The sequence below is a fragment of the Alligator mississippiensis genome, chromosome 5 (genome assembly GCF_030867095.1).
Source record: "Alligator mississippiensis isolate rAllMis1 chromosome 5, rAllMis1, whole genome shotgun sequence".
In the NCBI taxonomy this organism is placed as follows: Eukaryota; Metazoa; Chordata; order Crocodylia; family Alligatoridae; genus Alligator; species Alligator mississippiensis.
Genome location: NC_081828.1, coordinates 165,220,569 through 165,233,776, shown reverse-complemented (window position 1 = coordinate 165,233,776; position 13,208 = coordinate 165,220,569).

Sequence of the window (13,208 nt, the reverse complement as noted above, 5' to 3'; positions counted from 1 at the left end):
ATTTATTATAAGGCAAGTGATCTTAAGAAATACAAAACTGTAATTTTCTTAGTGTTGCTATTTTCTCCAAGAAGGGATATTTAAAAATTCAGGATTTCTATTTGCAAATGTGGTTACACTTTTTTCTTATTTCTCCCACCCCTTACAAAAAATATTATTAACTTTCTAACAGTCAAATAACTGTATTTTTTAAGTTTTCTAACCTTGCATAAACATTAACTAACTAAATCTCTTCACTGAACCCCTTATACTCCATTTTATAAATAGGAAGCTTCAGAAAGCATACAATTTATTGAAAGCTAAAATGTGAACCAGAGTTACAGTTAGTATTAAAACTGTAGAATTGTAATGCCAAAAATCATTTTCTATTAAACAAGCAGAAAAAGAGTGTGCAGCTGAGGAAGTATGTAGCATTTGGCAGTGAACAAAGTAATTTACTATAAGATGTGTTTTTCTGTCAGTTGTTTCCACCTTTCTCATTTAAAAACACTATTTTATTCATTCCCATATGAATGTGCCATGTTCTATGCACTAGCCTACAATTTTTCAATCTAGGGTCACAACATAACTCTGTTTCTTTGCCTGTATATAGTAACATAAGATGCCATAGGTCAGATATGTGGAGCCACTACTTCAGTATCCTTTCTCTAACTGTATAACAATTTCAAATGCTTCATAATAGACAGATGTGAAATAATCTGCCCCAATGAGGGTCAACTTAATCTTTAGTAGTCAGAGATTAATGTAGCCCTGAAGAATGTAGTTGACTTTTAAAATCTTTTCTAGGTGGAAAGGGAGTCCTGACAGGTTGTTCTGGTGGAACAAAAGATCGCAATTTAGAAAAGGCTACAAATCAGTTCACTAGTGCATAGTATCTGTTCTGACTCTTAAGAACACTGTTATATTTACCCTTCACTGTTAAGATCTTTTTAATATTTTTAAGAAACTTGCAGTTGGATCAATAGAGGCCTTCCTCCCTCCCCTGTGAAATAATGCTAACTCATTTCATTTGGTTTTACAAAAAGATTACATTACAGTCTAATGCACTAGCACCTAAACTGAATGATAAAGAAAACCCAGCTGTCATCGGCTTTGGGGAAAAAAGTGACTCCAGATAGTTATTTTAGAAGCAAGTATCCTGATTTTTTAAAAACGGAACACACTAAGGAAAAAAGCCTATTTTAGGACAAAAACAAGTTTTTTTCCAGCAACAATTCATTTTTACTCTTACAGTTGATTGGGCTCTGCAATAGAACAGCATTTTGTCCTATTTTTATAGATAGGCTTGAGATTGCTTTAAATTGCTGGACCACTAAATACCAATTGTTGGTAATGTTACAGCTTTATTTGTTAAACCTACTGTAATGACGTTGACATTTTTCTCAGCCTTTGCCTGCAGTGTTTTATAAATACTGCTCCCTGTGCACACCCAAATGTCACTACAAAGCACTTGCCTAAATCTTGTATATTTTGAAGTTTCATATTAATATGAATACTCATGTCATGGTTTTCTCCTACATTAAATTTCAGTTCACTTGAAACAACCTGTCTTCCAAGGTAAAATTAAAGAAAACGGTTGTGAATAGTGAAAAAATCCTGTTAAATTTAAAAGACAAATCAAATTGCTTTTCCTATAGTGATATTTGAATACTACTGGATATCATACTTTTTACTAAAGCTTTATAGCAAACTAAACATTATGTTCTGCCCTGTATTTACATGTTTCCTGGCATTAAACTTATTGTAATAAATAAGTAAAATCAAGATGAAATGAACTAGTGCTATAGAGAAGAGTCTAATTATATTTGTGTGGTAAAAGACAGCTAAAACAGGCAAGCAAAGGAATTCTCTGAAGAGCTCTGGATTTGACTCAGATCGAATAGCACAAACAGCACTAGAGAAAATACTGTTCGTTTATATTTCCATGCCATTATCATGTAATACTACATATTCCTAAACAGTTAATGTCATAATTTTGGCACCATACTGTAGAAAACTGGAACAGCTGCATAAAAAGGCAGTTTAAGTGAACTAGGAAGGCTTTTGCTAACTTGTGATATTTCTAATGACTCAGATTTTTCAAAGAAGCTTTTGCCAGCATTAGTGTAATATTTCTTATGTGGGGAAAAATGAGCATTTAAAAATATGAACTAGTGGAAGCCAAATGGATTTAAGAGGAGAAAATAAACTAGGATTATGGATTTTAAAATATGACTGAAGTGCCATACATCAAAGTCCCAAGGCTCAAACTATAAGATGACACAAATAAAAATATGAAACATTCATACAGGAATAAAAAAAAATAGAGTGTTTTTAAATGACAAAGATGGAAACAACTGACAGAAAAAACACATCTTATGGTAAATTACTTTGTTCACTGCCAAATGCTACATACTTCCTCAGCTGCACGCTCTTTTTCTACTTGTTTAACAGAGAATGGTGTTTTGCATTACAATCAGGTTATTTATGCATGGACATGTCAATATTTATTTTCTCCTCATTTGGATTCGCTAAAAAGTAAGAGCACATATTGGTTAAAAAATATATTGTTCTTACCTCTCATGAAAAGCTAGCTTGCCATTTGCTTGAAAAAGCCTTGATCCAATGTCTACATAAAATTATCTAACCTTACCGTGACTGAAGCCTCGCAGTAAGAGAGAGGCTCTCATTTCTAGTACTTTTTATACAAAAAAATATAGATGACAGATCCTTTTACGAAGTAGCCTGGAGTGAGTAGTTCTTGTCATAATGTTGTCATAGTGACAGTGACATCAATATACTTCATGACAATCAGTGCAGCAATTTATCTGAAGAAAACATCAGTGTTGATCCCAAGTGCAATTATATTGATCCCCTTTTCAAGCCTCTTTAGATTTTTTTACATTGTTCTTAATTCTTCATTCAGATAATACTGCACCAATTCTTTCAGTTATAAATAAGTTGCATATTATCAGGAAGAATATTTAACCAATAAGTTTGTGCCTATCATTTTTAAAAAATAAAAAATTGAAAAACGATTATTTGTTAGCAAACTAAACAGCCTGTGGGACTTTCTTCTATCACTCTTCTCCCCTAATATCTTACCCTTCTACTGAAGTTGAGGTAGCTGCTTACAAAGTACTGTTCAGCATGAATTAGAAGTTTTTTAGAAGCAAAAGATTGTTGACAACACATCATCTTGCTCATAAATGCCCCAGTATAGCCAAATTGTTCTTCAAGTCATAGTAATTCTTCACAACTTTACAATTTTAAAGTAAATCTCTCTTTTTGAGGATTGGAATATTATTGCAGCTATGAAGCTAGGGATTTCTGTGATATGTTTTATTGGAATAATTGTAAGGTTTAGATGGGTGTTGGACATATTTTTGGCATGAAGTGTGAAAGACCAGATCTGCAGGGGACTTCGTGCTTGAAAGCTAGTTTGGCATCCTGTGGCATAACTGCAGAGGAGTAGGGGGCAGGACAAGGCAAGGCAAGGCAATCACCTTGGGCACTGACTGGGTGTGGGCGGAAGAAAAAAGAAATGGTAGCCACATGTTCACAATCACAGCAGCAACCAGAAGTCACCTTTTCTGCTTTGCCCTGCGTGCCCATCCATGTCCCTACCCTGCTGCCAACATATGTTCCAACATGGAGAGACATCTCTCCCAACACTGGAATTGGTCCAATAAAAGATATCACAAAAAATATGCTTGATTTTATGAGTGGTGTCAGACAGCAAGCCCAAACTTTTCCTTTTATTCACAAAAGAAACACAACATGAGGAACAATAGTGAGAACTACTTATGCCACACAACCAGTGCCTGTAGACAAGCTGTGGGCCTGCTCCGACTTGCTGTAATTATAGTGCATTGGAGCAGACTCGATTAATAGATGAGCTTTAGTTCAAGTTCCCACACTGCCATTTTGAAGCACAGGGACACTAATACACTAATACACTGGAGTCTGCTGAAATGCAATAATTACCATGTTCCAGCAGACTTGATTAATTGAGCGTGCTCCAACACGCTGGAATTCCAGCATGTTGGAGCAGCCTCCCCGCATGTGTATAGGAGCCCAGAGTGATTTAGGTTGCTGTAGCTCTAAAGGTATGAGTTTGAGCCCTGCTGCAGATTTATACTGAAGGTTACACCCAGTTGACCTAGGTATTAATGGACATTTGGTCATTCTAGCTGGGAAGTCAGAAGTGGTAGGATATGTTTATAGTAATTTGTGAGCCTAGCTTTAACTTGTGAGACTTAGGATAGTCATTTTACCTTGATTTTACAACTGACATACAATAAACGGTCAAAGTCCTGTATCTTTGGAATAGCTGCATAGTGCAGTTAGCAGCAAAGTTAAATGAATTTATAATGCAGTACACAGAGTGATTAGAAAAATTTTACTGCAATAACTGTAAAAAAAAGTAGATAGAAAACTTCTCTCCTTATAATGATTCAAACACAAACTTTATGATAAAATATTTGCAAAATTTACCCCTTTGCAAAGTCACCTTTAAGTGAAAAAACACCTTCAATTCTTCAGTTGGGAGAGAGCTAATCTGGGGGTTTCTACAATACATTTTCAAGGATGTTGTTCAGAGCCATTTTAGTTAATGGACTGCTCAGGACAAGCAAAGACTACCAGCAGCCCTAGTTAGTCATGCCATGGTATATACTTTACTTGAATCTGTGTATCGATCAATAATAGGATTCAGCCTTTGTAAAATCCTCAAAATACTTAAGTACATGAGAAATTCAGTACTAACACAAACAAAAGGGAAGTGGTGCTGGCTCCTACCCTTGGGGTCTTTAAGAAGAGGCTTGATGCCTACCTGGCTGGGGTCATTTAAGCCTGGTTTTCCTCCTGCCCAGGCAGGAGGTCAGATTTGAAGATCTACAAGGTCCCTTCCAACCCTACTTCTATGATTCTATGAAAAGAAAAGTCATTATATGACTGACTATGCTTCAAGATCCGTGTGAGCTTACACATTTTGTCACATTGTCAATACATTATATATATTTTTGTGACTAAATAGAAGTCAGAATGTTTCTTTTGAAAACTTCATTCCTATGTAAAAGGCCTAATACTTTTCTGGGGTATGTGGGGAGTAACGGAAGAAAGGAGGTGTTCCAAGCAGGTAATTATCAACAATTCCAAATAGCCAGAGAATAACAGCAGAAGATAGCACAGTCACGTGGGATGTCAAAGTTTAGGGGCAATCTGTAGATTTTCCCATATATCCAGAGTATTTTAATATTACATTAAGGGCTAAACTCTACCAGAAGACAGGAGAATGAGCTATACAGCATCTCCCATACTATAAAGGCTTCAGAAAAGGATCCTTAATTGTTAGAGAAAGAAAGTGTTGTGCATTATAGCCTCATTAAAAAGTAAGGCATGTCCCCTCTCCTTGTCTTGAGTAAAAGCCATACTCTCCCCTCAGTTCCCACTCTGCATTAGCTGGTGCAATGAGAAAGTGTCTTTCTCTTCCAATCTACTTTAATCACTGAAGGATGCTGTCACCAAAATCACTAGAAAAGGATGAGGAACTGACTGGTAAGAGAAGGTAAGCTCTATTTATTCCCTGAATCTTATGGCAACAGTGATGCGATGACCCTTCTATTTTGCTTTCTGAAAAGTCCCCTTTGAAGCTAACATTTCTCAATGTTTGGTTGTATGTGTAATTATGTTGGAAAAGAGTGTGTTCGTGGCATCACAGTAAAATCTGTCTTTTTGTAAAATACATCCATTCTTCTTTGGTATTCTAGGGGCATGTCTAGACGAGTGTGCATGTGTGGTTTTCAGCACCTCAAACCTGTTCAAGGCACCACAAACTGCATGCAACATGCATTCACGCATTTGCTGTGCAGCATCAAAATTTGACAATGGGAGATCCTGGTGTGAAAAAAAAAATGCTATAAATAAAAGTGGTGTGGTGCATGTGGCAGCAGTGTGTGCCACCAGAAATGGAACCTGGTTGGCCAGAACATGGTTCTTGCTGCCAGTCAGGCTGCAGGTATCCAGATTGGTGCCACTACTATCCCAGGAGAACCCCAGGATCCTAGGTAAGGCTGCTGGGGCCAGTATAGGTGCTGGCCACAGCCTCTTCTGCCCAACCTGGCCCAATTTGCTATGTGCTGGTATTGTATGTGAGAATGGGTCATCACAAGAAAATCCAGATAGCCAATATTAAATAAAAAAAAGACTTGTTTCATACAGGGCGTGGGGCACTCCTCAGCTCTAATTTACCCACCCCTGCACCCTGGTTTGAGTATATGATAAAATAGTTAATTAATGCCATACAGACACATGGGTAAAGGGGTATTAACAAGAACAAAAGTGTATTAAACAACCATATCAACAATTGATACCAATTATGTACAATCACTAATAATACGCATTATCAACACTATCCCCAGTTCCTTTAAGCAGCTGGTGCTGGACAGCAGTGATGGGCATTCTCAGACAAAGCAGCAGCAACAACTGCAGGCAGCACCACTCACACAAACACCAAGCAGGGGAGATATTGGTCCCCCGGACTATCACTCCATGCACACTAGACCAAACACCCACTGGTTCCCTGCCACTCCTCACTCCGCAGACTTACAGGACACACACCCACATGGGCTAGACCACACCATCTATCAGTGGGGACCAACCAAATTCATGGCAGAAGTGGGGTTCACTGTGGCTGGTTTAGTCTTGCAGGTTCCCCTAGGCCCCCACCCTGCTCCACTACTTGGAGGGCCCCCCACTTGTGGCTTGCTCCTGATCAGTGAGGCAAAAACTGTGGTTTTAAATATGGCACCATTTTTGCCTCCCACTGCTGATTGGCTGAGGGGCCCCAGACAGCCTAGCTGGTTACTGTTGACTGGCAGGGAGGCAAAAAATGGTGCCATGTTTAAAACCGTGTTTTAAGCTTCCCTGCTGATCAGGAGGGAGCGGCGGGGTCCTCTGCTAATCAGCAGCAAGGGGGGAATGGGGGGCAAGGGATGAGGTGCGCACAGGGAAACATGCGAGATTAAAGGAGCCGCTGCACACTCTACTTCCACCGTGAATTTGGTAGGTCCCTAATTATCGGCTACTCTGGGCCCTCCAGTCATGACATTGCAGGCATGCACCTCTCACCACTGCATTCAATCTATAGGGAAAAATCACAACATCAGGTTGGGATCCCACTTGAGCCTTCAAATCACACCAGTTGCACTTAGGGAGCAGCTGTTGGTCTCCCAGACCCTCTAACTCTCACTCGCAATCTCAGGCGTGCACACGGATTATCACTCAGTCTGCAGGAAACATAGATCACTCAAATCTGCTCCCTTTTATACAGACCTCTCACTGACATCTATCAATCACCCAGACAGCCAATCAAGCATCCATGCATATACCACTTGTCCTTTTCCACATGTCACACACTCTCATGCACATGGCATTCAATTGTCACAAACAGCGCATTCACTTTTCCCCTTACATTTTCCTACCAAGTATGGGGTACTCACTGGGCATGCTCACCTACTTTAAGTAGGTCACAATGTCATTGTAGGTGATAAGTGCATGAGGCCCAGGCTGTTCCATCCCTGCTTCTTATTGAACATGCTCTGACTCAACTCAAATGACACAATTTAAGGCAACTATTTCAGAAAATAACAGACCGGAGACAATGTAAGCTGGCTTAACACTGGACCATGGACACTGAACGTGCTGCTGCTATTTGTGCTGCAGGAAATGCCCACCCCTGCACATGCATGTTCATCTGGATGCACTCTAGAACTCCAAAACATCTTTGTTTTACAACTTCACATTTGGCATACCAGCAGTTCAGAATAAGATACACACATCTTACCCATACTGAAAAAATAAAGAAGTTATGTTCAGTTGCTAACCATATAGTAAACACTAGCTCTCTTACAGAAATAACTATGATCAATATTGCAATATTCTGGATGCCTAGATTATGGATAACGGGAAAGAGGGTAATAGAATTGACAGGGCCTTGAAACCTCGTAGATTTTTCCATGCAAATACCTGGTATAAAAGTTAGATGTTTCATCAGTGGTCTGTGGTGTTCAAAGTCTTTTTTGTACACTCAGTAGCAGGCTCAGGATGCTGAAAAGTGCATCTGGCAGCTGAGACTGGAGTCCTTGGTAGCAAACCAGAATTACTGTATCACCCACCCCAGATGCCCCCATGCCTACACTCCTAGCCTGTTCTTAACTTCTCATTTTATCACCTAAATAATGATGGATCAACTGCTAACAGTAAAAGTTTAAAAACAGAGAATGATATTGAAAGTGTATAAAAGTAATTCTGGAATTAACAGATCAAAACATGATTGATTAAGAGGCCTCATAGGGTCAGAGAGAAAAGGCAAAAAAAAGCTATTGTAGAAGCTAACCCAGAAAAGATTTATTCTTGCATCAAACCTCTTTCCTGAAACCCAACAGAGATTAATGAAACAGCTTCTTCATTTGCCACAGAATTTGAAAGGCACCCCATAATCCCTGTGTACTGTGTATCAAATCAACATAGGATTCATTAATTTCCAAGCTGAAGCAATAATTTAAAATATACAAAAATATGCTTGTATGCTGTGGTACAGATACACATACTGTATATGAAGGTGCACAGAATAGATTCTGCCTAAGCTCTAGCTACACATGCCCATTACCTTCAGAGAAACAATTTGAGGGAAATATTACTGTGGAAAAGTGTTTCATGCATAGTAGGCTACCACTGGATTCAGGAGGAGCAAAGCACCCAGCAGCAGGAGGGAGCATAATTCTGAATTGTGCAGCTTCATACAACACAATTTAGTGGAGGACATGCAGTACTGCAGATTCCTATTGAGGTTATGGGAAACTGCAAATATTTTGTGATCTTTTTATTTTACACAGGATCAGAGTGGCAGTCTTAGGTATCCCAGATATATTGTCTTGGCTTAGATCAGGGACCAGTAGTGTTTTGCAAGCTGCAGGCCAGAACAACCCATCTCTGATCCAATATGGGCTGGGTGGCTTATCAGCACATCAGCAACAAGGGGATGTCTGCCTCCCCAGTCGTGCCAGAGCTGGGCAGCTGGGAGCTGTGCTTAGCAGACTGTTACTCTGCCCAGCCCCAAACTCCCCAGCTCCAGCATGGATGCATCTTCCAGCTGTGGGTGCCGAGTATAGCCGGAATGGGGCCGCGATAGAGTGGAATTAGGCACAAACGCGTACTGGTTGAATTGAAAAGAACTTTACTTACAAACTGACGTACAGGGACTTGCGTCGATGCACACAGTGTAGGCACAAACAAAATCACACCGATGTTTTCCGAGCATGCAGGGTGCAGGGTACATCGGGACGGTCGTCGATGGGGAGTGGTTGGTGGTTGATCAGGCCTCCAATTTTGCTCCGAGGTACACGAGGAACTCGTTCCCAATGTACACGTGGAGTTCTCCGACTTGGGCGGAAACTACCCAAGCTTTTATACGGCTAGTGAGCCAATTGCTAGCCACCGGGTATGAATAATTTACAATGAGCCAATCAGTAGCATGCATCCAAACAGTGCAACTGCTAGTTTTGGAGGGAGCTGATCATTGCACCAAGGCTTTTCCCGCCGTAGCGAGGCATCCCTTGCACCGACTACTCGCATCGTGCTAAGAATTCTGCTGTGTCGAGGCACTTTCAATCACTAAGTACTGACACCAGCCAGTGGGGAGCATGCCAGAACCAGGTAACTGCAAGCTGAATCCATGTTGCTGCTGCTTTCCCCACCTCCTTCCACCCCCAATCTGCAACACAGGCATGGCTAGAAGCTGCCTAGTTCCAGCACACCTCCTCACTGGCTGGAGGCTGTGTCGAGGCTGCAGTCTGGGGGATAGGGGGACAGATGCTGTTTGCAAATACCTAGTCCCCACAGACAGGAGCTGACCTGCAGCTGGGGAGTAGGGGGGAAGCAGTGGCAATGCAGATACATCTCCTAGCTGCCTGGCCTTGGCATTGATTTGGGCAAAGTCCTCCAATGCTGACACTTTGCTGAAACCACCCAGGCTGCATCAGACTACAGATGGGAGGATGGGGAGAAGCAGTTGTGACATGGGTGCAGCTGGAAGCTGCCCAACCCCAGCACAGGCACAGGCAAAGCCCTCCAGCTCTGAGAGCCAAATTCAGGGCTGGTAAGTCAGTGTTGTGTCCCTATGATGCTATAATGAGTCTTATACCAGACAAGGGGACTAAGACAGTTGTCCTAAACTAAAAGCAAGGGCCAGAGCAGGGAAGCATTCACCCAAGCCCCTGCTACTGCCCCACTCCCTCCCTCACCGTGGAGACCTTGATCTGCCCCTACCTCCCCTTCCCCCACCCCTTTCCCTTTGCAGACTTACCATCTGGGTGCTGTCTGTGTGTGTGCTCCTCACTCCCAAGCCACAAGCATCCCCAGCCCTGCTGCTGCCTCTCACTTCTGACCTACAGTACCCCACATCCTGCCAGAGTATACAGGAACCCTCCCTCCCCAGGCTCCAAACCCCACACACATGCACAGCCCCCCACACCTTCACAAATAACCTCCCCACTCACACACTTCAAAAATAGCATCTCATGATTTACATGCTAATCTCTTGGTTTTTAGAGTTCATCTCATGACTTTTGGTACGGTGTGGTTGGCAATACCACTTCCTCTTAAAGGGATGGTCCAACAACTGCCTAACTGTTTAGAAGTGCAATACATCCTTCAAAAAGTTTACAGTTGCTAATGTTTCTTCTTAGTAACAGCATTCGGCTTTGTAATGATCTTTCCAGTCTTCATCTTAAAAGTTTCTGTAAGAGGAAGCAATGAACTTTGTTGGTCCAGCCTTAGTCACTTGGTATCTTGGCTATTCCTGTCTCTCTCCTTTCCTTTGGAGGATGGTTGTAAAGGCTTCTTGGTCATATACTTGCTTCAAGAGCACAGGTGGCATTTTCTTCATCAGGTATGATAGCACTAAGAAAATTAGTCCTTAAGCATCTGGAATTTAGCCTAAATTACTGTGCAAACTACATAACACATCACTGGTTGAGTTCCTTTGCCCAAGTCCCACTGAGCTTCATCTCATTATTTTGAAAATTTCTTGGGAAAGCAAAACTTTTCCTGAGAAAGGTTTGAGTGTTCTTACAAAATTTTACCACAGCAGTCGATCCTCTTCCATCTATCCACTTATCAATTTTGTTCCTATTTGCAACTCTGGGTATAAGAAACACAGAAGAAGCCTTGACATAAGTGCCTCCATTTTATATACAAAAAACTAGAACTCCTGGTTCCAAAATGATATCTTTTATTAGACCAACTGAGAAATGGCAAGAAAATTGTCCTTTTCTGCAAGCTTTCAGGATCAAAGGCCCTTCATCAGGCTCTGGGAAAAGTGTAGATGGTACAAGATGGTAAGAAGTCCCCCTAGGTAGGAAATAAACTTCATTTTTGCACAAAGGGAGCTGAAGATGGAAGGTAGTTCCTCTGGGTCCATGAGAGTGTGTTTAAAGAAAGTTTGGATAACCTTGTATAGAGACAGGTTTGCAAGTCCAGATTCCATGTTTTTGTTGATGTAAACAAGAAAGCACTCACTTAAATGTTTGACCATAGTAATGCAAACAAAGAAGTTGAAACCCATTACCATTAGGAACGGCCCTCATTGTCAAAAGTCAAAACCTAGCTGGTAACATCTAAGAGGCCATCCTAGTTAAGTAGTTATGAAATACTTGTCATACATTCTTCATTTAGCTGGGAAAGAGGTGTTTATGATCAACCCCTATCATAAATCCAAGGTTGCATGTCATTAATGACTGTATCTGTGATTGTAAACCCAAGGGAAATCGGGAATAATGGGCCTCCGCTATTGGGGAACTGAACAACCAACGAGAGTTCAGGTCCTGGGATCCAGCCTACACTCATCCTCCCAGGCAGTACATTTTTGAATTTTCATTGCCTGATCTGAATGCTAATTAAACTTATGTTTAGCTTTCCAATAACTAGAGTCTCTTGAGAAGAGACTGGTGTGCTCTCTCTCTATTCCAGGGCCTGGTCCAACAAAGTGAGCACCCTTTGTCCCAATATAGGGTTAGAGAGCTTCCCTTCACTGGCTATTAGAGATTTTATGAAGGTGCTACAGATTTGAGTTTTCTGCTTGCTTACATCTATCTGTGTAAGCAAAACTGACACCTGTTTTCCAGTTTAACAGGGGTGTTTCATCAGTTCAAGAAACCAAGATAAGAGTCCTAATCACCTTTGTTCATATTTTTGGTTGGTATCATTTGGCCATTTGTATTTAGTTTTCAGCTAGTCCATTGGACTGTTGGGAAATCTAGACCAACCCTTTTATATATGAAACACCAATCATTTTCATATCTACAGATTTGTTCAGCTGTGCATTGACCATTATATGAAATCAGCTCATCACAAATGTCATGTCAAGTCAATACTGCCTTGGTTAATTATCATGTTGATTAAAAAACTGGTTGTGATATCAAGCATCATTAGGCTAGAATTTTTTCTGTGTTTCAACAAGTACTAAATACTACCAGGCTCTGTTGGGTATGTCAAATTATCATAGGTTTCTTGCAGTTCTCTCTCTCATCCGTCACATTAATTAAATGAAACTCTGACCATTTAATCTATTTACATATTCATACTGGGCCAGTAAAGCATATTGCTTGCCTGACTTCGCATAGGACCATAACTGAACCTTTTCCAGAACTGCTGAACACATTTTCTTTGTAATTACTATTTTCTCGCCTTTCAGCAATAAGGCATTCCTCACATCAATTTCTAAAAAGACTCTGATAGCTAGAGAACTTTTTTTTTTGTACAGACAAGCCTGATATTATTCTAACTTTTAAAAGATTCATCACATTATTACTCTGTTTCTTGCTCATGTCTAGATAATAGAAAATCTTGGAAGAACAGGTGCAACAGTCCTTCCAAGTTTTCATCCTTTTTTGGGTAACTTGTGGTCCTAATAATATTGCATGAGAGAGGATTTTTCCTACTAAAATATCTCTTTGAGAGACTTTTTCCACTCTCAAGTCTTACCTTTGTACTTTCAAGACCATGTGCTGATGACTTGGCAATGCAGAAATTGGAGGTTCATCAAAAGTAAGCCTTGAGCTAGTGATCTGAGCCATTTCAACAGTTGTTACAGCACCGTATATTAATGGCTGACATTTCTGACACCCAATGACAAGAGCAAATAATTCCTTTTCCAAAGAACATAGCTT